Genomic DNA, 22,269 nt, shown 5'->3' with positions numbered 1-22,269 from the left:
AGAGAAAACTACGGAGAACTGGGATGCACAATTTACACTCCGTTAACGTTATTTACACGAATATGTTTAAATTATGATGGGCAGTATATACTAGGAATATTCAAATAATACAGAAATTAAAATTATAATATCCCATAGGCACAATGTTTGAGAATTGAAATGTTTAATTTATGATGAGTTCAGCATATACTAGGCATATTCAAATAATACAGAAATTAAAATTATAATAACCGAAAAGCACAATATTTGAGAATTAAAATGTTTAAATTATGATGGGTGCAACATAAACTAAAAATATTCAAATAATACAGAAATTAAAATTATAATATCCGATAAGCACAATGTTTGAGAATTAAAATGAATATATAATGTAGAATAATACGAGACAAACGAGACCACTGAACGTACGTTGCGGAGTTATAGCAAATTTTACGACAGTGTAGATTTTAGCAGTGAGATATTTAACTGTGGCATGCAAGATGAAAACTCAAAAATGCTCCAATGTAATAAAACAATTTTAAAATCCTACCTTTTGATATTGTACATCTGTTCTCCTTCTCTTCATAAGAAGAGATATACAATCAACTATGGTTATAGTATACAATCAACTCATAGTATACAATCAACTATGAGATGAGGTTGACAAGGTAGTTGCAAGTGAGAAACAAACACTTGTTGTCGTCAGCGTCAGCTCAGTGGAAGAATCAAGGTTAGTCAACCGAAGTGTTATCGCGATCTACCGAAAGTGTTCCCGCGAGCTACTAGTACCTCGCGATCAACGGTTTGGCGATCGCTGCATTAGAAAAAAACTTTAGCATGTGTTTCAAGTTTAGTAACGTTGAAGGAAGCACGATTAATTAACAGACTGTTCATATTGATATTGGGAGAGGGAATCTCGCCTTGTTAACCCCAGCGAAATTGTCACATTTCCGGCTTAATTAGCCAAAAGCTCGTTTTTCTTTCTTTCTTTCTTTCTTTTCTTTTTTTTTTTTTTTTTTTCCATTTACTTGCTGCTAGTGACGTCAGGATAGCAGTCCCAAAGTCTTGTTATTTTGGTGGTGATGGCTTACAGCATGCCCGGCACATGTACTCGCCTAATAAGATATATTCGCTATATAAGATAAATATCTGAAATTAATTCTTGGAGAATTTATAACACATCTTATCAATAAGATTTGTCATACATTTGCAAAATAAAAGAGGGTTAAAATTTCGTGTCGAGGAACACGAAATGGAGGGAAGGGGAATCTATGATAGATAGCTAATTATGTTACGATTTTGACTACTGTGTAAAGGACATTAGGTTATTTCGAGGCCGGAGATATGAAAAATTAGCAAACGCCTAGGAATCGAACCACGGACCTCAGGAAAACCGGCCCACCGTGCAGAACCACTACAACACGAAGGTACGCTAGGAAAGCGAGAGAAATACCTTATACACTCCCATTTTTAAAGGGCGACTTAGGTTTTAGGGGACCCAATCGCCAAATCTTGGGTGGGGAGAAATCATCATCCAACACTCTTTTAGTTCGGGCGCCACCGTAGAGACATTAGATATTTTTTTGAAAGCAGGAAAGATGAAAAATTAGCAAATGCCTTCGCCCTGAATCGAACTACGGACATCTGGAATACCGGCCCAGCGTGCAGAACCACTACACCACGAAGGCATGCTAGGAAGGCGAGAGAAATACCTTATTACTTACTGTATTACAAAAAATTTCTATAAATTTTCTTCGGTTGGTGAACTAGATTTTCTTGAAAATTTTCATATTTACAAAAATGTATCTTCTTTAGTTAATAATATTAATTTAAATTCAGTCATCCCTAAAGCTTTCAGATTTCTCATAGCATAGCTTTGTTTCATTGCTTTTTTCCTTGATAAGTGGTAATATGATCGTATGCACGCTTTGCTTCACCATGAAAACGGTTTTCCCCCTTCCCATTTTACAGAAGTATTTTTGCTCCTGAAAAAGAGACCGACCGTTCTTGAAATAGATAGAGGTTTTCAAAAATCTATGAATGTAATTTTGCCTTTTCCCTTTTGTTTAGTTTTAAAAAAAAGAAGAAAGAAAGAAAGAGATTATCTTGATACAACATATTAAGTTTGCTATGGCTGAGACTGGGAGTCGGTAAGATCTACTTGAGAACGGAAATTATATTCTAGAAACAATCATAAGTTTCACATTAATGGCCTTTTTAATACGTTTTTGTTTTTCTGGCAAGGCTCACAAAGGCGATTGTACAGTTCAATATCATTCATTATGTATAAAGGTTTTGTAATTTGTTGAACATTCTTTCAACATTTTGTCACGTCCGTGTCCAGTACTCAAATAAGTTGTCATGAAATACGGAAACTAACTCAGCGTCCGTGACGTAATACTGTATAGTACCGATGCTTTCTTTAACAGGGTAAATGAATGTACTTTTGTTTTCCACAATCATCACATCCTAGCGATTAAGCAGCTACAATCCTGTGGTTCTTTCCTGTGGTTCTTTCTTAGCAGTCATTTTGGCCTTTTTACGTCATTTATTAACTTCTGGTACGTAGTTTCGGTTCTTCGAAACGAATCGGAAATGTTTTTCATTCTTTGCCGGTTTGTCATTTGGTATTCTATATAATGCCTAGGAAATGTGTGAAATATGAATCGTTTCAAATATTGCCGGCTAGTTTCAGGCATTATATACAATGCCTCGGCATTCTATAGAATGCCGGACTTCAAACTTTGCCGGTAACATATTCCCTATATTATTTATATTCCCTATATTATTATATTATCTCTTTGAAAATAATACATAGCTATAACATTTGGAGACAGCATCCTTTTATTTGAAAAACGACATGAAAGTGAAACGAACACAAAATTAGGACTGAGGCTAATACATTCAATTTTATCCTCAAATCACATACCGATTTTAAATACTAAATTTTTGTATTACCTCAAGATATATTTTTGAAAAAGTCTCTTCACAGCTTTAAGTTTATTATTATCACTTCCGGTTTATAAGTTGTAGCCAAAATCTAATATACGGTTACCATTGATATAAAAGTTTTGAACACTAAAATTGAAAAGTTTTGGATTATATTTTAATTCAGATTTTCTTCATAAATTTCACCGAATTTTTCCATAAATCAGCGAGAAAGGATTAACCCTCTACATGTACGCTGCATCTGATCCAAAGTCTTCTTAGCCACTCAGTTTTTTTCTTAAGCCCCTAGGAGAGTTAGCCCAGAAGAGCTTAGTTTCAAAACGAGATTTTGCGTTGAATCCTTATAAAATTCTGAATCAATTTTCAAATTGTTGTCACCAAATATTATCGCTTGTATTTAATTTAAAGAAATTAAATAATGAAGAATTTGCATGAAAGTATGCATGTTTTTCGCATTGTGAAAAAAGAACTGTACCTAGAAATATGAAATTCTGAATAACGTACCACCCGAATATGTACACCTGGAAAGCCCAAATTTTGACTTTCATATTTGTGTTATTGTTTAGTTTATATCTTTTACAACTTTAACGAATTTTTGATTAAAAAAACTTAGTAATTTCAAAGCGTGCAATGACAAACTGTGCGGGAAGAAAACATTTTTATCTCAAGCGCGCGAGTCTGTCCATGGGAAATTCTAAAGATATGCTGTTTTTAAATATTTTATTGTGTATTTCAGATTTTGTAACACTTCAACGAATTTTTGATTAACAAATTCAAAGCGAGCACTGACAACATTGTACGAAAAAAAAAATCATCTCCAGAACGCGAATTCTAAAGATAGGCTGTTTTAAAATATTTTTAACCAAAGAATCATTAGCCCAAATGCTCTCGAGGGCGGGAGAGAAGATGCTAAAAAAAAGAGGGCGGTAGCGTAGCAATAATAGTCGCAACCTCAGAAACAATATTGTTACGGATTTGGTATTTAAATAGCTAATGTTAGTTGAATTATAAATTAAATTGTTTTATTTTCCCTGCAGTGCAGCGCGTAACGAATATTAAAAGAAAGCTAGGCCGGAAAATTGAAAATACAAGAGCTCGTGCATTTAACATTTAATAAATATCTCTTTCGAGAAAGTTCCAGAAAGTTCTCGCGCGCGATTTAAAATCTTATAAAAGGAGGAAAACCTCTCAGTTCGGTGTGATTTTAGTTGGTTTGTTGTTGCTTTAAGAGTTTGGTTAGAAAACTGCTCTTGTTGACTGTAGCGAATTCGCTTTCTCTAGCTGTTTTGAATTACGTTCTCTTGAACATTTGAGTAGTTAAAAGATAACTACTGTGAGATATTGTTATACTGAACGAATATCTGAGGAAAATTAAGCATTTTTGTTGTGATAATAATAAATTTTGTTCATTTTTCATCGGACTTGTGCATTCAATTCAAACGAACCCGTACGCACGCAACAATATAAACGTACATGTGTTCTCTTCAGCCATTCTGCCTCTCGTCTTTGAAAAGTAATCCTAACGGATAAATGTCATCAAATAGGTAAGACCGATAATAGTCAAGGCTGATGAATTAGTCTATGCAATTTTTTTCTTCCCAACATTTCAATTCTTAAATATCTTTGAAGATTTTTGATTTATTTTTGTTCTATTTAAGTCAAATAAAAGTCTCTTATTTATTAAACAAAGATTTCCCACTTGCTTTTAACTTAATAAATGATTCTTTTTATAACTGCGTAAGGTAAATACGTTCTATGCCTTAGCTGAGTATTCGCAGGTTTAATGCATATAACTCAAGATGTTTATAATTGTTTACATACTGGCATATGTGTTTTTACTTATGCGTCGAAAAATAATTTGATAAGTAAGGGAAAGAGATCAGATTATTATTATTCACTTCCCACTTAGGAAGTATTCTCTGAAAGCTTAGAAAATTTTCATAATTTGTTTTAGTTTAAATTACAGTAAGTTATTTAATGATAAATTAAAAATGTTAGAATTATTTGAAACAAATATCAGTCTGAAAATGTAATACTATTTCGTTGTCAATATATTTGAATTACAAAATGTAACTAACTCAACGAAGGTCTTGCTGGTACTAAACTTTGCAGATGCAGGTGGCAGATTTAAGATAGAAAATAACTATAAGCTTGAATTTTCTTCTTTGAATTTAATCACTACTGTATGTTTTGAAAAATATTTAGAAGAAATTTCAAATTTCTTTAAAATATTTCTTATTTTGTTAAATAACAGTTTTCATTTTATTTAAGCGTGACTGTGAAGAATGAATGCATGACAATATCAACGATGCAAGACCAAGCCTTCTTATAAGAAAACGTTTGAGATATGATATCACAAAAGTTGATACCAGGCGACAAAGAGGAGTTCTATTAAAAAAGCGTGCTTTTAATTCTTTTTTTTTTTTTTTTTTTTTTTTAAATTTTACAGTTAACTTCTCTATATTCAAAACTTTCGCCTAAAAGTAAGTACGAGTTTTAAAATTAAATGTTACGTATTTTTAATATAAAAAATAAATCAAAGGATTTAAAATACACTAATGTTAGATAGTTTCTTAAGTAAATCTGATTAAAAAATCATTGGTCACATTAGTTTGGAAATACACTGTCATTATTTAAAAACAAACACTGTCATTATTTAAAAACAAATGTACACAAAGGTTTCTGAAAGATTTCAATCATCACATAATTTTTATAATTTAAAGAAAGATAATTAATTTTCATCAATAATATCAATGAAATAAACAAATGTTATGCAATTTCTAAAGTTGAACATTTTCTGTTCCTGTAACTACTACAACAAAACTAGAATTTCTGTATAAACGTTTCAAATATTAATGATTCCGAGAAAATAAAATGAATGCACTTACTTATAATTTAATTTTCTCCGCAAATGCAGCTGATAGAAAAATAAGAGAAAAGCTCTAAAACTGGAAGTGTTCAGAGAAAATCAAGAAATGGTGCGGCATTTATCTGAACACTAAACTCTTTCTAACAGTCTGACAGCCCAGGCAACAGAAAGTTTCACTTTCAGTTGATAAATTTCAGTTTCGATTGATAAGACTGTGGCACTGCGTTTGGTCACAATGTTTCTGATAAAAAAAAGCATGTTTTCGCTTTTTTTATCTACGAACCGAAACTATTTCACATTCCGTTTGATTGACATGCACACTTATCAGGTAAGCGCAGTGGCGGACTAACGGCTAGGCACGTGCCTATGGCCCGTAATTTTGGGGGCACGGAAATTAGTTTTTAATTTTTATTGTAAGGATCTTAAGTTTTACTAACGTTTATTTTATTTTAAATCTTTACTATCACTTCTTATTTTCTACTTCCGGCCAGAATTATAAGCGTTAAGGATTTTATGCAAAGTTTGTCTGGCGAACGCCAAGTATTTAAGTGTGGCCTTTTTGCCAAGCAGAAGAGAGGAAGCAGTGAGTTCGAAGCAGGCCGCTTACCTTAGAAGTTACGCAGTTGCTATTTGCCTTCCAGGCCAGAGGTTTTAATCCTCTTGATAAATTAAACGTATTGTAGTGTTCACAGTCTCTGGCTACATACGCTTCCTGTTATTATAAGGCCAATCTTACACGTGTATTATTCTAAAGTTAAATTAGAGTTTAGTTTTATTTTGATATCTTTTACGTTAGACCCCGAGTGGAGGGTCATTGTATTCCGAAGTACGGAAGTCATTGTATATAAAGAAAAATAAAGGGTTTTGTATACCCTTCGTCTGTATCCTGTCTACTTACTACAATTAGTGAACATAGCTTTAGTAAGCTCTCTGTTCTAGTCAGGTCATTGTATGTTTCCGAAGAAGGTTAGAAGAAACATTGAACCTAATATTATAATTAATTTATTTAACACGTCATATTCATAATTATTGCTGAAAATAATATAAAAACGTCATATTCATAATTATTGCTGAAAATAATATAAAAACGTCATAATTATTGCTGAAACGTATTCAAATTATGCCGAATCGTTGATTGATAAAGTCGACAAGTGTGGATGAGCGTTCCCGTGCTTATGCATCCACGCCCGCGAGTGTCGATGTATGTAAATACGATCGAGCCTCAGGTCTATCGAGCCTTTACTATACAAACGCGCGTTTAAAAAGTCAAACGTAGCTATTTAAAATCAGTATCTCCTGAACGTATTGCATCTTATGTGAGTTGTGACTGAAATTTGTGCAGTTAAGACTTAATTAAGTACATAGACTTAATCGCAAATACATTGTTTTGGATTCATAGTTAATACTTTCTGGAATTCCTAAAATAAAAATGTAAGTTTTTATAAAAGTATTACATTATTTCATTAAAATAATATATTGTTACGAATTTGGTATTTAAAAAGCTAATGTTAGTTCAATTACAAATTAAATGATTTCATTTCTCGCGCAGTGCAGCGCGTGACGAATATTAAAAGAAAGCTAAGCCGTAAAATTGAAATTACAAGAGCGCGTGCATTAAATAAATAAATATCTCTTTTTGATTTCGAGAAAGTACTGGAAAATTCTAGCGCGTGATTTTGAAATCTTATAAAAGGAGGAAAACATCTCAGTTTGTAGTGACTACCACTGTCCAATCCGTGTTTTACAGAAAGGATGAATTTGAATATTTTGTTTAGCTAATCTGTTGCACTTAGTTGTGCCATTTGTCTTCATTTAGATCGTGATATTAGTTTAATTATTCCAATCTAGATAACCTGTTTCAAAACTTGATAATTATTAATATTTCCAATATTTCTCATTGTACGCGTAAGCTGGTGACCACCCGCGTGACAGGTTCCTGCCTGTCACGCGGCTCCCTTACTCACCTACATTTCACAAAATTTGACAAGTTTCGCCTAGTTGGCGCGGCGTAAATCGCCTTAATTAAAAACTTAAGTACCAACGCCTTAGGGCAATTTACCAACAGAGACGGTTAAAGTAGCGGTTGGCTACTAATTGCCGCCTAGCCATTGACTCGATTTCGATTTCAGTTTGTAGTAGTTGCTTAGTTTGTTGTTGTTTAGAAAACTGCTCTTGTTGATTGTAGCGAATTCGCGGATTAGCGTTCTTTAGCTGTTTTTAATTGCGTTCTATTGGACATTTGAGTAGTTAAAAGATAACTACTGTGAGATATTGTAATACTGCATGATAATTTGAGAAAATTTAAGCATTTTTTTGTTGTGATAATAATAAATTTTTTTTTGTTCATTTTTCATCGGACTTGTGCATTCATTTCATAACGAACCCGTACGCACGCAACAATTTTTGGTGTCAGGAGTGGGGTTTGAATGCCAATAACAAGAGCGATGGAAGAGCAATTAAGGCAGTTAATATCAGCCTTTGCCTCATTTAAAGAAGAAATTAAAGAGGAAATGAAATTGGGCCAGGAATCCGTTAAGGAAGAAATGAAATTGGGCCAGGAATCCGTTAAGGAAGAAATGAAATTGGGCCAGGAATCCGTTAAGGAAGAAATGAAATTGGGCCAGGAATCCGTTAAGGACGAAATGAAAGCCGTTCAAGCTGGTCAAGAAGAAATGAAAAGAGAAATTACTTGCATAATAGAAAATAAATTTGAAGCTATGGAAGGCAGAATTGACGCAGTTGAAAATAAAGTTGGCCATATTGAAGAAAAAGTTTCTTCCGTAAAAGATCATATTGAAGAAAGAGTTTCTTCGGTGAAAGAAGAAATAGAAGAAAGAGTTTCTTCTGTAAAAGAACATATAGAAGGGAGAGTTTCTGCTGTGGAGGAACGAATTGAAGGAAGAGTTTGTGCCGTCCAACACCAAATCGAGCAACAAATTGATGAGAGAGTTTCTGCAGTTGCCAAAGAAATGGATACTTTAAAGAAATTCGTAACGTCGGCAGGGAGCAGGAGTGATGATTTTAAATTCTTACCAATGCCTGCTCGTCCACCTCTGAAGCTATCCACGTATGATGGGAAGACCTCCTGGCAGGTGTATAAGACACAATTTTCTATCGTGGCGGATGCGAATGGATGGGATTCCCAAGCTAAGGCCTGTCATCTCGCCGCTTCTCTAAGAGCCGACGCAGCGGATATCCTTCAGACTCTTCCCGAAAACAAAAGGTTAGATTTAGAAGCTCTATCCGGCGCTTTGGAGCTGCGCTTCGGCGAGAAATGTTTAAAAGACTACAGCAGGCTCCAATTAAAATCTCGTCAACAGCAGCCTACCGAAACACTTCAGGAGCTCGCCGCGGATGTTGAAAGGCTGTCCCATCTCGCCTTTTCGGAATGCCCGACAGAAACAAGGGAAATCCTGTCCTTACAATACTTTATCGACGGCATCCGAGATACTGAAATACAGAAAGCTCTTCGAATGGCAGATGTAAAGGACATAAAAAGCGCTCTGTTGTACGCCATGAAGTTCGAGGCAGCCCAGCAAGCAACTAGTAGAGATCGCTACCCAGTTAGAGCTGTGCGAGTCCATGAGCCAGTGGATCAACTGATGGCTCGTTTAGATGATTTAGCCAGACAAGTCGAAGATTTGATACGGAGTAGGAGCGAGAAGAAAGTGGCTCTAAGGTGTTGGAGATGTGGTAGTGAAGGTCACCTAAGACGGAATTGCAGAACACCCCAGGGTACGGAATATAAAGCAGATGATTTTACCAGACAAGTCAGTGGCTTGAGACGGAACAGAAGTGAAAAGAAACTAATTCTAAAGTGCTGGAACTGCGGAGTTGAAGGCCACATACGAAGAAACTGCAGAACACCCCGAGGTACGGAAAATAAGACCATTTCCCAGCAACAACGCAGTAAACAAATTAGTGAACATATCGAGGAACGGAGGTTGCCAGATAGTGAAAAACCTTGTTTTAAAGCTCTTAAAATTTATACAGTGAGTGGCAACAATAACGGACTGTCCATCAATGGGAATATCGATGGAGTTCCTTGCAGTATGATCATTGACACAGGAGCTAATGTTACCATCATTAGGAAAGATTTAGCTGAACAATTTAAAGATAAACTTATTTGGACGCCATCCTGTGTTACCCTTCAGACTGCGTCTGGTGACAAGATCGACATAACTGGGAAGTTAAACGTAAACATCACGTTTGGAAGTGCCGCCTACCATCACACGGCATATGTGGCGGATATTACAGATCCATGCATACTCGGATTGGACTTTTTAAGGAAATACAATTTTTCCTTAGACTTGAAAAACAACAAACTGCTTTCAGGATCTAAAGACATGACTATCCATCCTAAGAAGGGATCCTCACCTGGAAATGCCGACGCTTTGTCCGAAAGAACCAGCTCGAGAAACAGCCGAAATCATGCTAGGGTCGAAAAGAAACACCAGACTACCAGCTATTCTCCATCTCAGATGCTCTTCGGTCGAGACCTTCGTCTGCCTTGTGACCGCCTGTTTCATGGCCGTACGGATGCGCCTTCATCGCCTGAGGAACACATCCAAGATGTCAAGGCCCGTTTTGAAGTGATGCACCGTTCCGCACGAAAGCGAGTGAACTTGGCGACGGAGAAAGTGAAGACCAGATACAACACGAGAGCTGCTGGACATAGATCCAACGAAGGAGACAAGGTGTGGTTGTGGAACCCGATTCGACGAAAAGGAGTCAGGCCTGATTTACAGTCACCTTGGGATGGTTCGCACACAATCCTAAACAGGCTAAATGACGTCATGGTTCGGATCTGTGAGTCTTCGAACTCTTACGACAGGTTAGCTCATTACTATGGCCATAGTACATAATGTAAATAATTGTAAATAGTATAAGACCATGGTCCATTTTGTTTTTAAATGTGTATTTGATTTGTTTTATGTATTGCATTTATTGTTCATGTTGTTTATTATTGTAATGTAATGCTTATTAATGCATTTATGCCACAGTTGTAAGTTTAGCTTCCTGTCCAGGGATTGTACTGCCCGGGACGTGCAGTCCTTGGGAAGGGGGCAGTGTTACGAATTTGGTATTTAAAAAGCTAATGTTAGTTCAATTACAAATTAAATGATTTTATTTCTCGCGCAGTGCAGCGCGTGACGAATATTAAAAGAAAGCTAAGCCGTAAAATTGAAATTACAAGAGCGCGTGCATTAAATAAATAAATATCTCTTTTTGATTTCGAGAAAGTACTGGAAAATTCTAGCGCGTGATTTTAAAATCTTATAAAAGGAGGAAAACGTCTCAGTTTGTAGTAGTTGCTTAGTTTGTTGTTGTTTAGAAAACTGCTCTTGTTGATTGTAGCGAATTCGCGGATTAGCGTTCTTTAGCTGTTTTTAATTGCGTTCTATTGGACATTTGAGTAGTTAAAAGATAACTACTGTGAGATATTGTAATACTGCATGATAATTCGAGAAAATTTAAGCATTTTTTTGTTGTGATAATAATAAATTTTTTTTTGTTCATTTTTCATCGGACTTGTGCATTCATTTCATAACGAACCCGTACGCACGCAACAATATAATATAAAATACCACAAATTGTGATTTTGTTTGTGATTGTGATATTGAGTAAAAATTAATTTAATTGAAGACCATTTTCTACTTTCTTTTACGTGTTCTTTAAAATGAGTTCCTATAAACATTTAAGGGGAAGTGAAAAAAGAAAACGAAAAGCAGATCGAGATAAAGTGGAAAAACAAATGAAAAGATCGTTAGACAAATTTTTAACTGTAGATGGAGATCAATTACAACAATCGTCATCATTTTCATAAATTTCACCTGCTCTAACTCCAGAAACATCATTTGTGTCCGAAACTATTCTGCAAAAAGACCAGCAGGAAAAAAAAAGAAATTCCGTTTGTGAAGATGAAACAAAAGGAGAAGATATAAATTTCAAATCATCTGAAAGTAATGATGAAACTAAGAGTTTTGTAAACGATATTGCATTATGGTCAGAATACTTCACAGACGAGTATTGCGAGAGTATTACATAAAAAATCCATCAAAATCAATAAATGGATCTTCGGAATCATCTTCTATTCGATGCAACGAAGGGTCAAAACAAATCACAAGAAAATTAACTATTGTCTCCTTCTTCAAAACAATTAGTAGCGGGAAAAAGTTAAACGAGATTGGTTGGCTTATACTGAAACCAACAATACTCTGTAAATTATTTTCCAAGCAAGCAACGCTCATGACAAAAGGGACGAATGATTGGAAAAATGTACATTAAAAATCGTCAGAGCATGAAACCTCCAGTGACCACATTAACTTCATTTTAATTTTTAAAACAAGATCTAAAATTACCGGACACATTTGACACTGAACTGGACCAACAAATTATAAATGAAAATATATATATATATATTGGGAGGGAAATACTTAAACGTGTGGTAGCGACAATCAAATTTATTTCTACATACTCTTTAGCGTTTCGTGGTAGAAATGAAGTGTTTTTTAGTGAAAGTAATGGTAATTATATAGGTGCTTTGGAATATTTATCGGAGTTCGATCCATTTTTGCAGGAACACATGAAAAAATATGCACACTGCGGCACCGGTACTATAAACTATTTGTCGTCTAGAATATGGGATGAATTTATTTCTATTGTATCGAAAGATTTACAACTCACAATAGTGAACGAAATAAAGGAAACCAAATTTTACTCTCTAATTACTGATTCAACACCTGATATATCTCTTAGCTGAACGTCATTACTCGCTATGTTCTTTCTTCCAAGTGGTATAAAAGAAAGATTTTTGGAATTTTTACCTATATTTTCTCATACTGGTGAAAACTTGGAGAAAGTTATTTAAGAATTTTTAAATAATACAGATTTAGACATCACTAACTGTCGGGGACAGTGTTATGATAATGCGTTTAATATGTCAAGTAAATAAATATAAGGGACTCCAATCCACAATAAAACAACATATTTTTTCTGCCTATTTTATACCATGCGCAAATCATTCATTAAATTTAATTGGAAATGCTGCTGCAGAAAGTTGCATGGAAATGACCACTTTTCTCAATATCATTCAGGAATTGTACGTAGTTTTTTCCAAGTTCTACACATACGTGAAATGCATTACAAAAATTTTGTAAGAGCAAACACTTAAGTATTAAACCTATTTGTAACACCAGATGGTCTGCTCGTTCCGATGCTGTGAAATCCTTAAAGGAAAATTATGAAGAAATTAAACATTGTTTACGTCATTTTTCCCTCAAACAAAGATGAAAAACCGTTAACAAGGTCCGAAGCTGCCGATTTACATAAAAAACTTGATACATTTGAGTATGTACTGTTACTTACTGTATGGGAAAAGATTTTAGAAAGAATAGATGCTTCAAACAAGACTCTTCAACAAAAGGACGAATCCCTAAATACAGCACTTTTAATATGCTACGAAATACACAGGCGCGGTAAGATGGCTTCTCCGCAAAGCAGTTTTAGGGTTGCCATAAAATGGCAAGGAAAGGCAGGGTTGCCACATTTGGGCCATACATCTCCCATTTGGCGACAAAATTAGCGGCATGCCATGGACGGATGGAGAACCTTCTGGAACGATTTCTTACCGGTTTAGCCCAGAATGTTGTCGAACACAAGCTGAAAGCTATATAAAGCCTGCTGGTCCGCAGTCAGGAGAGTGTGCCTTGTCGAGAGGGCGAGTGAGAGTACCTCGTTTAGGATGCGAGATAGCTAGTCAGACCGTGCGGTGACGATCGAGTTGACAGCCGGCCAGCGAGTGCCGAGTGAGTCGTCGAGTGCATCGAAGAGTCTCTTAGTGTATCGCGGTTAGTGCATCGTCGAGAGAGCGTGATGAGCTCCGGGAACGACTGAACCGAAGAGTCGGGAGCCGTGCTCTGTCGAGTTCATCGCGAGTTGTAACGTGGAGAGTCTCGAGAGTACGTGGAGTTCCGAGAATGGCCGAGCAGAGTCGGGAGCTGTACTCTGGTGCTTTTCAGTGAAGCTGTCTCCACCGTTATAGCCTGATAACCAGAAGGGTGTGTCGCTGATTGTGTCAACGTGTTTATAGTAGTTCTTCGACGACTGTAACGTGATTTTGGACCTGTCCTGATTAGTACCAGCTAAATAAAGTGTGTTTTGATACTTCATCAAATGTTGCCGTCATTATTCGCTCTAAATCTTCACGAACCCCGTACGAACGTCAAGGAAGAAAATAACGTAACAATATGATTCATTACTAGATTTCATATAAACTGTTAAGAGTTGATTTTGACAATTTACGAAAAGAAGCAGGAAAAGTTACAGATATTTATTGCATATACTAATAATAAAAAACGGATTCAGTGGCAAAGAACATTTTAATGTTAAATTTTTTGTTGTTGTTGTTTATGCGATTCTTCAATCAGCAATTTTAAAAAAAGATCTGAGGAACATAAAATATTGCGTGTTATATCAGCCGATTTTTCTTCTTCTTTTTTTATATCCTCTCATTTATAAATCCAGTATACAAGATATATGAAACCGTTGGTACTCTACTTATATTTAAAACTTCTTCCAGCCATCAGATCCTATAATTTCTATTTCACCACAAAAATGATACACTCCATAAGAATCTGTGTAGTATTTTCTGATTATAATAAGCCATTCTGTTTTCACTGTTTATTAGTTTTCGAGTAAATAAGTGAAAAACCTAAATATCGTATTTGTTTAAAACATATTCGTTTAAATTTATGAAAAATTCATTTTCTCACTTTGGTCGAATCCATGAACGGCAGATAGAAGAAACAAGAACAGAATAAAAACAATCGAAAATAATCATAATCATTAATAAACCCGTTTGGCCATTAATAACGTTTATCATAGGTATTTAAAACACTTTCATAATCGATTACGGTTTTGTAACAAATTGTCGCACGATGTTGATATTGACTATTTGTTTCATTCAAGTGTTTGATTTTCTTCCTCACTGTCTACTTCAACTAGAACATAATTTGTTAAATCTTCTTTGGTTGTGGTCACTGACGCCGATGATTCAAATTCACTTTGTATTTATTCATTTATTTTTAATTTTATTTCATTTTATCGATTAGTGGGCTAATAAAGCCAGAAGGGCTATTAATTTCGTTTTGGCATTTTGTGTTGATTCACTATAAACGGCGAATCACTTTTTAAATTGTTACCACCAAATATTAGAGCCCTGCGTTATATTTAAAGAAATCAAATAATGAAGAATCTGCATAAATGTATGTATGTTTCTCGCATTGTGATAAAACAACGGTACCTTTAGCCATTAAATTTTCAATAATGTTATTTTCCATCGAATATGGGCATCTGGAAGCTCTAATGCGGAATTTGAAGTTTGATTTATTGTTATTATTATTTTTATTTTTTATTTTTGTTATTTGAAGTTTGTGCTAATGCGGAATTTGAAGTTGTTATTATTTGAAGTTTGTTTGTTATTTATTTATATTATGTTTGAATTTGAAGTTTGTTATTTATTATTTATTTGAGGGTGTGTGTGTATTTAATTATGGCAAAGCGTACTAGGGCTATCTGCCTAATGGGAGCGATGCCTTCGTGGAGGACTTTCTAAGGGAAACTGGCTCGTATACACGTTACACATGGGGAAAACCACGAAAACGCCCATGCAGCCAGCCCGTTCGCGGGATTCGAACCTCGGACCGAACTACCAGTCTTCAGCGTCTTTACCGCTCGGCCGCTGGTGGGCTATTATTTATTTGAAGTTTGTATTATTATTGTAAAGCATTTATGAGTTTCTGATTAAGAAACTCGACGATTGTAAAGCGAGCGATGGCAACACTGAACGGAGGGAAAAAAAAAAAAAAAAAAACCATTATTATCTCCAGCGCGCGAGACTGCGTATCGGAAATTCTAAAGATATGCTCACTTTAAAATTACTTTGCGATATTGCTATTGAATTGAATTTTATTGCTTAAGCGCGAAGAACATGATGTTTAATAAATAAAGGTTACACAAAACGTTAAAAAAACGCGCCTTTGAGCGTAATGTAAAATCTGAAAGCCTTAAGATTTCTTTTTCCTTTTCCTTTTATTTATTTACTTACTTATTTAATTATTTTTATTTGCTATGATTAGATGTGACTGTAAGTTTCCTGATTTTCTTAACGCTTTCTTATTTCCTTTTAAGTTATCTTCAGGTCATTCTTTTCGTTTTGATAGCCATTCAAGGTTTTCTTCCCTTAGATATTATACAGAGATGAAATTACTGAAATAATACAGTTCAACGTTTTAGTATATTTTAAAGCAGTTTTATACAAAACTCATCGGCTCTAGTGTAGAATTAATTGGGTGCCCCTTCGATTAGCGATAATTTTTTTTTTTTTTAATTTTTTTATTTTTTTATTTTTGCTATGAAACCTCATTTTTGGTTATTATGATAGTTTTAACTTTGTTTTAGCTTCTTAATTTTTTAATGAAAATAGATTGATGTGTACATGGACAAATTTAAGGCAGTGCGCAATGCCTAGTTTGTGCAATTCTGGGATGTTTTTTAAGTGAAAACAGACTGATGTGTACATGGACACAGAGTTTGTGCAATACTTTGACTTTCAATTTTGGTTTTGCGCAGCAGCAATCTTTAAATTGTGTCTTCCTGGCCATCAAAAAAGAATCGCCAAAAAAGCAAGGGGCACCCAATTGTAAACTTTTACCAATTCATCTAGTCTAGTTTTAAATTTCTCCAGAGATCCCCATTAAGCAGAACTCCTCTAATTTGTTTTTGAAATTACTCCGAAACATAAAGCTAAAGCATGAGGCCAACGAGAAACTCATCTCAAAGGAGTTTCACTTCCGCAAAGAAAACTTGTTGCCAACAATCGCAAAAACCAACTTTGTTCCTCCATTAAAAAAAAATAACTAGAGACTTAAAATTTACTTACAGACCGTTCGTCTTATTAATTATAATGGAAATACCGGCAACAGATGTTATGTTTAATTTTCCGTAAAGGTAAAAAAGAAAACTTTACTATAGAGAATGAACAAAAAATATTCTTTAAAAATGTATACAGTGGCACTACATGCAGTGATTAGTGCTATATGAATAAAAATATTACTATTGAAAATGTAGACATCTTTTTAAGTATGCGCATTAAATTTTGGGATTCTTTTCCTGAAAAATTCTTCAGAACAATATCCCTTTTGCTCCATTTATCCAGAATTCAGTTATTTTCAGGATCTGTTCTATTATATATCTATTCCCCTTCTCCAGGCTTAGCTTAAAAATAAACACTCACTGTAGCCGGAAAACATTTCGCTTCAAAAAAAAAAAAAAAATGTTTTATCAAACTGGAAATCTTTCTTACCTTGTTGACTGAAACACTTCTTCAGATGTTCGTTTCCTAGCAGCGCTGAAGAAAGCCATCACAGTTAAAACAAAATTTGAAACTAATGAAATGACAGTTTCCGATCACAAAACGGAAAGGTATGGGATATTCTCTTGGAATCAATAGCCTCCTTAGTTCATTCAAACGTAGGAATCGTTTGGCTCCAGCATGACATCCGCTGTCGTTTGCCTGTCTACGAATAAACGCATAATGAAATAACTAGAAAACATAACAGCTAATATCAAAAATAATACTAACAAAAAATTTTAATGGAGCATATTTATGACAGTTAAAAAATATATTTATTTAATGAGCTCAATTATTTACATAATTTTTCGTTATGAATGCTTTCAATAGCAGTAGAAAGGGCACATTCCGTACTTAAACCGAAATTCTTTCCCGCGAATAAGTTATGTCGATGCTCATCAAGGCCAACCGACGTGTTGACAGCTTTATAGTTTTGCCATATGAATCACTTCCGTTCCGAAAGTATTTATTATGCGGATGAATTTAATGCATACAGAGATACGTATCAGTTTAAACTTTACAAGTAAAATGACAGCTAAGAATTAATTCAATTAATCCAAACATAATAGCTAAAAATTAATACTTAAGAACTAAATAAATAATACTAAAATCAGAATTATATCAATAATAAAATCGACTATTAATGATATAATTCATAAAGTGATTATGGAATATATCAATAATAATCGAGGCAACAGTGAGAATTTTATTTTAGTGTGTGTGTTTGTCTGTATATACTCGTAACTGAGACAGCCTAATTATGCTGTAAGACCACTTGTCAGGTGGGCGGGCTGCTCTCCACAAACACACAAACTAAAATTTAAACTTTTTGAGTAAATTTTAAATTCATTTTAAAATTTTTATAATTACGTTCTTGAAATTTTCTCTCTAAGAAACAATTATTATATCTGTGTTGTTTGATACATTTCAACAAATATTTTTCAATTGTATTTTCAGTTTCGCAAAACTGCTGACAGCTTTTTTAATCAACACCTTTCATTTCAAGAATTTGAATTTGAATTGGCAGTGCTTTTCTAGATTCGGTTGATGACAGCAAATCATCACTTTTTTTTCTTTATCTCTTTTGATATCAGTTTCAGCATTTCTTTTAACATTTTAATCACTTTTTAAACACGTTTTCTTAATATTGTTGTGAATTGCCATATTCTAAAAATAAATCTTCATAGCTTTCACAGATGTCTGAAACAATAGCGAATGCTTACAATTCCTCTGAGACTTCTACAAAAAGCCATAGTTTCAAAAACGGTTTTTAACTTTTTAAAATTAACGTACGCGTCGGCAATCTTTTTTGGTTGGGCGTCAAATTCAACCCAAATGAGTGTATTAAGAACTTTCTGGTCAATGGTATTTACATTTTAGAACAGTCTTCCTTGGTAAAATAATCAGTTAAATTTTACTGCGGAAATAATTACAATAACTTTAAACATGAAAACTAAATTTAAAATTTTAATTATTATAATCACAAACATAATGGAATGTACTTTATTTTTCTCTTCGATATCAAAGGTTCCCCTGGTACTGAAACTGTGACGTCAATTTAGTCCAGTCTGACTTAACAGATTACAGTTTAATATTTCAAAGATCTTAGTGGGGACAAAGAGCTCGTTACGTTCAAATGTAAACAAACGTTTGCTCCTTACGACATGAGCCATTAAAAAGTCTAAGCGTAATTTAGTTATTAATTCTACAAAACTAAACGGAACTAGATCGGAAGAAAACGCAGCCGATTTTTGTTTTATTCAGGGAGAATTGTTAATTATTTTTATCGCCTACGAATCTTGAGATATATAATATAAAGTCAAATAATTTCTTACTTTCTCCTTGATGGCTTTACCGCTTCCATCATGTTTAGCAAAATTCAGTCCGATAATCTTGAAGGTTTGTAATTCTGCCAGTTTCTTAATGCCATTCATTTCAAATTCTATTTAGCCCACCAGCGGCAAAGCAGAAAAATAGCTGAAAACCGGTAGTTCGAACGGTGTTCGTCGGAGTTTCGTCGTTTTCTTCACATTTTTGGCTTTGTTTATTTGATTACAGTAAGGGCAGTGATACTTTTCTGGAGAAATGTCTAAGGGAAACAGGTTGTTTATTAGATTACGGCAAGGCACTCGAGGGCTATCTGCCTTAAGGGAGGGTTGCCTTCGTGGAGGACTTTTAAAGGGAAACTGGCTCGTATACACATTACACATGGGGAAAACCACGAAAACACCCAAGCAGCCAGCTCGTTCGCGGGATTCGAACCTCGGACCGAACTACCAGTGTTCAGCGACGTTACCGCTCGGCCGCTGGTGGGCGTCTAAGGGAAACTTATTCATACCCACGTTACGTATGGGAAAAACGACGAAAACGCCGGTACAGCCAGCCCGTTCGCCCAAAATTGAGTCCAGGTCAAACTACCAGCGTTCAGCGACTTTATGGCTGGGCTGTTAGTGGGTCCGTTTTTCTCACGTATAAAGTAACCGGGAGCCAGGAAAGGGGTATTGTCGTAACTGGCTATGTAGCGAATTTTGGTACTTAGTTACTACTTTTGTAACAGACAGCGCCACCTCTTTTTCCAGTCATACAGTTGGATGTGCCGTCCGCCAATGAAACAGCCAATTAAAAATATTCAGAACTAGCTTTCAAATTTCCATGATCAGATTTATTCCTATTAATTTTTTTTTTTTTTTTTTTTTTTTTTTTTTTTAACGTTTTGTAAAATATTTATTTCTTGCGCTGTGTTTTATATTACGGATAAGAAAATTTTCAGTGTGCGAATACAAGGGTGACCTTTTTTTTTTTATAAATTAGCTGGTTTAAGTATTTCACTGACTTACTTGGCATTAATATAACTGAAAGTGAGCTCCTAAATGTTACGGATATAGATTATATCAAGAATTTCGCGCATATAGTGAATGAAACACACCCGATTTTGTACTCCTATATTTAGTCGTCAAAGCCTATTTACAAACAATTTGTTCTAAGCACAGCATTGAAAAGTCTGATGTGTAGACCACATGACTTCCTTGCGCGAAATATTAAATTATACGCACCTTTTTTATTTATTTATTTATTTTTGCTGCATTTCATTGAAACTTATTTCCTCGAATCTCATTAGAGATTTCTGATTCAATTTATTCAGTTCTCACTTCGCGACAAGACAAAATTACATAAAATATCTTTATTAAAAATTTAAAAATATAGAGAAACTTAAAACACCAAATACAATTAAAACAATTTTTACAATTAAAATTGTTGTTTCTACGCAAAAACAAGCAGTTAAGGCACAGAAGGCAGATTTTTCGGTGCACAAAACTGAGTTTACTTTGGGTCCCACTCGGCAAAAAGACACTAAAGGTGCAGAAACTGACTTAATGCACTATTTTGCTAAGTTTCCAATGTAAACAAATATGGCAGCTATAGTAAAAAAATTAGCCGCACTTAAAAAAACTTTTAAATTGCTAATAATTCTACAACTATTGCATGCAGATTAACTAAAGGCATAAGAACTTTAACCGGAAGATAAGAACAACATAATTCAATCATTTTTAAAGCGAAACATGCACAATTTACCAACATATAAAAATAATTTTAAAAAAACTGAGCTCACGCAGCCGAGTAACAAAGTGGATATATCTGCATATTTATTTACTTTTGGTGCAATCGATTGCAACCAGAAAGGTAGGTGCACAACTACATGTTATATCATATATAAAATTCAACGTTTTTGAGTCTACTCGTTTTTGATTTATGCGAGCTACATACATACACACATACATACGTACGTACGTACGTCCAGACGTCACAAAAAAATCTGTCCTGAATCGTTTTTTAATCCTTTTTGTAACCCGTTTTGGGAAAAAGAGTCCTTTATTCTGTTCTCACCTACAGATGTCAGGCAAAAACATCGTTAATTGTATCCGATAGTAGTCAATATGGGTATTTTCATTGAAATAGGATACCCCAAAATTTTCACGATTGCAATACTTCTTACAAAAGTGCAACTTACTCGTTCGATTTACTTACGACTTACTTCGTACGTAGTTACGATTGCAACTTAATTCGTTACACAGAAGTAAAAAACAGAGATAATGAATTTAAGAGTGGTAAATTAAATACTGCTGGCGATTGAGACAATAGTTATTTCATTTGCTTCTTCATTGTAACGTAAACGTGAAATTTATTTGAAAGTAAATTGACAACAAATTTTCGAAGAGAGCATTTTAAAAACTCTTGCCAAATTCAACGGAAAAATTGCATGTGAAAGAAACGATAAGCATGAAACAAACAAAATAAAAAGAATGTATAGAAAAGAGGTAGCGCCATCTATTATAAAACTAATTAACGAAATTCAATAGATCGCCAATTGCGACAATAATGCGGTAGAAATCTCTTCCCTTAGGCAGGTAGCTCTCAAATGCTTAAAAAATGAAGTTAACTGTCGAGAAGCTGCAAGTTTAATGAACTCTGCGAAAACGAATCAGAAACCATACTTTCGTCAAAATGAACAACGCACGGAAGTTTATCCGAATTATAAACCGAAAGTTCCGACTGCTTCAGCTTTATCAACAATTGGATACAAATGTATATTTTGTGACAAAGAAGATCATACGAAATATAAATGTACTGAGGTGAACGCTGATGAGAAACGCAACATTTTGAAACGTACAGGAAAATGTTTTCTGTGTTTTGGATGTAAACATTTAGCTATCAACTGTAAGAACACACAGTTTTCCTGCAAAAAGTGCCGCGGTAAACATCATGAAAGTGTGTGTGTGTGAATCCCGCATCAGCTGTCTCCAGTGCAAAAAATAAGGAAACCGAAACATCGGCGGAAATTGTTCAAAATTCTTTTGCCAAAACTGGATCTAATATTATGCTTCAAACGGTGTATGCTGTGGCTGAGGGCAGAAGTAAGAATTGTATTGTGAGATGTCTTCTTGACGGCGGTAGCAAAATCTCTGCAATTCGAGAAGATTTATCAAGAAAATTACAGTTACCAGTGAAAGGAGAAACTGTTTTAAATCTACATACCTTCGGTGAAAAGAACGGGAAATAT

At 34.6% G+C, this 22,269-nt stretch overlaps 1 protein-coding gene across 10 annotated transcripts in view; it reads right to left on the bottom strand.

Moving 5' to 3' along the window:
* The window catches only part of LOC118190586 (uncharacterized), a 228,101-nt gene that overhangs the window by 141,659 nt on the left and 64,173 nt on the right, over nt 1-22,269 (bottom strand). For 5 of the 10 annotated variants that reach the window (XM_085825327.1, XM_085825338.1, XM_085825331.1 and 2 more), the window contains one exon: nt 17,163-17,376. The exons of 1 other annotated variant lie outside the window; for it this stretch is intronic. The gene's annotated coding sequence lies outside the window, so the exon portion shown is untranslated. Of the gene's footprint in view, nt 1-5,816; nt 5,962-17,162; nt 17,377-22,269 lie in introns of those variants that run through there. 4 more of the 10 variants (XM_085825329.1, XM_085825333.1, XM_085825334.1 and 1 more) reach the window with 3 other exon arrangements.

Source organism: Stegodyphus dumicola, chromosome 10 (genome assembly GCF_044657685.1).
Source record: "Stegodyphus dumicola isolate Sdum_Otavi_A_Nest chromosome 10, ASM4465768v1".
Taxonomy (NCBI): domain Eukaryota; kingdom Metazoa; phylum Arthropoda; class Arachnida; order Araneae; family Eresidae; genus Stegodyphus; species Stegodyphus dumicola.
The sequence above is the reverse complement of the archived record's forward strand: the minus strand, read 5'-3'. Positions and strand labels throughout refer to the sequence as shown.